Here is a 4,975-nt window from a genome sequence, read left to right on the forward strand (position 1 = left end):
TCCATGTATAAAGTTGTCTTTTGTGTTGTTGAAAAAGGGTGTTTGCTATGACCAGTGTATTCTCTTGACAAAACTTTGCCCTGCTTCATTATGTACTCCAAGGCCAAATTTGTCTGTTACGTCAGGTATCTCTTGACTTCTTACTTTTGCAATCCAGTCCCCCATGATAAAAAAGGCTATCTTTTTGGGGTGTTAGTTCTAGAAGGTCTTGTAGGTCTTCATAGAACCGTTCATCTTCTTTGGCCTTAGTGGCTGGGGCATAGGCTTGGATTCCTGTGATACTGAATGGTTTGCCTTGGAAACAAACAGGTATCATTTGTTGTTTTTGAGATTGCACACAAGGACTGCATTTCGGACTTTCTCATTGCCTATGAGAGCTACTCTATTTGTTCTAAGGAACTCTTGCCCACAGTAGTAGATATAATGATCATCTGATAAATTCACCCATTCCGGTCCATTTTAGTTCAGATTCTTAAAATGTGATGTTCACTCTTGCCAGCTCCTGTTCGACCACGTCCAATTTACCTTGATTCATGGATCTAACACTCCAGGTTCCTATGCAGTATTGTCCTCTACAGTTCTATTTAGACTTTACTTCCATCAATAGTCACATCCACAACTGGGCCTTGCTTTCACTTTGGCTCAGCCTCTTCATTATTTCTGGAGCTATTTCTCTGCTCTTCTTCAGTAACATATTAGGCACCCATCAACCTGAGGAGTTCATCTTTCAGTGTCATATCTTTTTGCCTTTTCATATGGTTCATAGGGTTCTCAAGGCAAGAATACTGAAGTGGCCTGCCATTCCCTTCTCCAGTGGACCACATTTTGTTAGAACTCTCCACCATCACCCATCTATCTTGGGTGTTCCTGAATGGCATGGCTCATAGTTTCATTGAGTAAGACAAGACTATTAATATCACAAGTATTAATCCCTAACAAACAGCTTGATCCCAAAACCCCAACCCTCAGTTCTCCAAAACTCAAACTGCCACGTTTTAAAAAAATTTAAAGATAAACATAAATATCAGTATTTTCTAAAATTCTTATAATTCAAGCTTTTCATACATTTGAGAACAGTCATCCCTACTGAGGAATACCAATAGGTGACTTCGGGGTGTTAGATGATGGAGAAGCTAATGCCCCTCCAGCCCTCCATTTCCACCCCCCACTGATACCTGGTAGAGTTCTTGATTTGGAAGCCTTGTGGTTACAGAGAAATTTATCAAGGGGTACATCAGAGACAGGGAGTTGGGTGGCCCAAATGGATGTAGGGGGAGAAAGGGAGCTGCAGATTTCTCCCTGGATATCAGGCACCTCCCTAATCAGATGGCCGGAAACAGTGCCATCATCACCTCCTTCTCTTTCAGGAGGGACTATCAGAGCCTTGAGGAGCTCAGGATTGAGGGTGATCTTGCTAGGTGGAGGAAACAGAAAGCACAGTCTGGAGCTGCTGAGGTGCCTGGAAATTTAAGATATCAGAGAAGAGGGAGAAGGAGCTCCTGAAACCTATATGAGAACCCCCTTGGCTCTTTGGCCATGTACTCATCTGTAGATACACAGAGAAAGATACCACAGATCTGTCAGAAAAGAATTACCCATGGGGTTTTGTGTAAACTAAGTGAAGATTCTGAAGGCTGAACAGTTCTGGTGTTCTGACTAGCCAGAATAAAGTGACACCTCAGACATTCGGTGGAGAACTCAGAAGGGCCATATCTTAGAAGTAAGTCTGTTCTAGCCTTAGAATAGGGCTACTCTAGTCCCACCCTAATAAAGCCTAAAAGTGAGTCCCAGTTGGATCACACCAATGAGCCAATACATTAAACTGCCTAAAAAAAGAAAAACAATACTCTTTGAGGAAGAAAACAAAATTTAGACTCTCCAATAATGTAATATCCACCCACATGTTCCACAAGGAATAACAATAACCAGACATGGAAAGGACCAGGGGAATATGACCCATAACCAGGAGTAGCAACAACAAAAAACAGTCCAAAGAAACAGATTTTGAGAGGACACAGACAGTGGCGTTAACAGCCAAGGACTTTAAAACAGCTATTATAAATACATGCAAGAGGGAGTTCCCTGGTAGTCCAGTGGTTAAGACTGTGCCTTCCAATGAAGGAGGTGCAGGTTTGGTCCCTGGTTGCAGAGCTAAAATCCCACATGCTTCATGCCCATGCTTCATGCCCCCAAAATAAAAAAAATATAAACAGGAGGAATGCTGTGACAAATTCAATAAGTACTTTTAAAAATGGTCCACATTAAGAAAAAAAAAATCTTCAAAAAAAAAATATGCAAGATTTAAAGAAAAAGACAGATATAAGGAATCTCATCAGAGAAATGCAAACTATAACAAAAAAAGAGAACATAATGAAAATTCTAGAACTAAAAATTATAATATTTAAAATGAAATTTTACTGGATGGGCTTAACAGCAAATTGGACACTACCAAAAAAAAAAATTTCAGTATATTTGAAAACAGGTCAACAGAAGCTATCCAAACTGAAAAACAGAAAAAGGACTGAAAAATTAAACATAGCCTTGGTGATTTATGAGATAATATTAAGCAGCCTAATGGTGGCTCAAAGGTTAAAGCATCTGCCTGGAATGCTGGAGACCTGGGTTCGATCCCTGGGTCGGGAAGATCCCCTGGAGAAGGAAATGGCAACCCACTCCAGTACTCTTGCCTGGAAATCCCATGGAGGGAGGAGCCTGGGAGGTTATAGTCCGTGGAGTCGCAAAGAGTCAGACACGACTGAACGACTTCACTCAATATATTTATATTTGGGGTCTCAGAGGAAAAGAGTAAAACTGGCACAGAAATGATTCTGAATATGGCCAACATATTCTAAATTTGATAAAACCTATAAACCCACAGAACCCAGAAGAAGTTCAATAAAACACTAGCAGTATAAACATGGGAAAAAAACCCAACAATAACTAAACATCCATCATATCCAAACTGCTACAACAAAATAAGGCAGCCAGAGGAAAAAAGGCACATTACCTATAGGGACCGATGATAATAATCACTGACTTCTCATGAGAAGCTAGAGATCAAAAGACCATAGAATGACATATTTAAAATGTTAAAAAAAAAAAAAGTCAACCTAGAATTCTTTTTCCAGAGAAAATATCCTATAAAATGAAGATAAAATATAGACTTTCCAGATAAACAAAGTCTAAAGAATTCATCACCAGCAGACCTACACTACAAGATATGTTAATGCTTTCAAAGCGTGTATTAATGTGTGCTCAGTTGTGTCTGACTCTTTGCAACCCATGGACTGTAGTCCAGCAGGCTCCTCTGTCCATGGAATTTTCCAGGCAAGAATGCTGGAGGAAATGTTGCCATTTCCTTCTCCAGGGGATCTTCCTGATCCAGGGATCAAACCCGAGTCTCCCACACTGCAGGCAGATACTTTACTGAGCTACTTCAAAGGGAAATGACACCAGTTGGAAATACGAACCTACATGAAGAAATGAAGAACTCCAGAAATGTTAAATACTTATTCTTAAAAGTATTTTAAGACAATACAAAGTCTTATTTTTATAAGAAAAACAGTTGACTGTTCAAAGCAAAGACATTAACAATTTATTACAGCTTATAACATTTGGAAAAGCAAAACAAGAAAAAAGCTTAACAACTTTACCATGAAGAATGGTAAGGGGTAAATGGAAATATTCTGTTGTTAGGTTCTTATGTGTTAAGTGGTATAACATGAATTCCAAGTAAACAGTGTTAAGCAGAAATAAATATGAGCAAGCTGAATTCTGTAATGTATACAAAAGACACTATACCAGAACTAAATTGGGTTTAATCCTAGTAAAGTGAGGTGGTTTTATCATTTAAAGTGGAGAAATTCACTGTTTGCAAATTAAAGGAGAAAAACACAAATAATCACATTGTTTTTCCTGTTCTAGAATTGTCCTTTTCCATCCTGACAAGCTAACTATGAAACTTTTGTGAAACTTTTAACCAGGCCACTTAGAGATGCTTATGGTTGACAAAAGATGGCAGGTATCACTAAATGATCATGCCTCACATTCTCTTCTGCTAAGCCTCTCTTGGGTCTCAAACTTTTTCTCAATACAGGTATCAGTTATCAAATGAATGGCAATAATACCTAGAGTCTATTTATGATCCCTGGTTTGGATCAGAACGAGAATGTGGAATGGAATTTCATCAGAACTCTGAGATCACTTAGGAACAATAGGTTAGAAGACTAATACTATTATAATAATAGTAACAATTATTATGACAAGTAATGAATCAATACTATCAACTGCCTACCTCCAGATTTTTTGTATGAGAAAAATTCCTTATTGCTTAGTAGCAATCTGTTTTTGGATATTTGCCATTGAGAGCATTCTTGATACAGACTTGAAGCCTAAACTTAAATCTGAATGAAGGGTGAGAACAGACAAAATTTTGCAGAGAGGCACATCATGATCAAGACAAGAGAGATGAGAACTTTATGACAAGCAAGTGGTTGGGGAAAGAGGAATAGGAAAAAATGTGATGAGAATGTCCAGAAAGGTAATGGGTTTTAGAAACTGTGTTATGTGAACTTGATCCTAGGAGCAGTGTATAAATGGGAAGTCACTTAGAGGTTTTAAGGGTCTGAAGTAAGAAAACTAACGTATCAGAATTGTGATTTAGAAAGATCATTCAGTAGCTGAAGAGAGCATGCTTTGGAGAGGAACCAGACCAGAGGCATGGAAATCAGTTTAAAAAATGTCATCATGATACAGGTAAGAAAAATGTTGGTCTCTGGACCACACTGGTAGCAATGAAGATAGAAGGAAGTTAATATACTCTCAATGTTAAGGGAATAGAATGGCAAAGATCTGGCAATTGGTGCAAAAACTAAAGAGAGGGAAGAGCAAAGAATGATTCCCATTTCTAGTTTACCTGGGTAGCTGATGGGGTCTGTCAGATGGGACAGAGGAGGGAAATTTGTGGGACAGGGAG

Source organism: Budorcas taxicolor, chromosome 15, assembly GCF_023091745.1.
Source record: "Budorcas taxicolor isolate Tak-1 chromosome 15, Takin1.1, whole genome shotgun sequence".
In the NCBI taxonomy this organism is placed as follows: Eukaryota; Metazoa; Chordata; class Mammalia; order Artiodactyla; family Bovidae; genus Budorcas; species Budorcas taxicolor.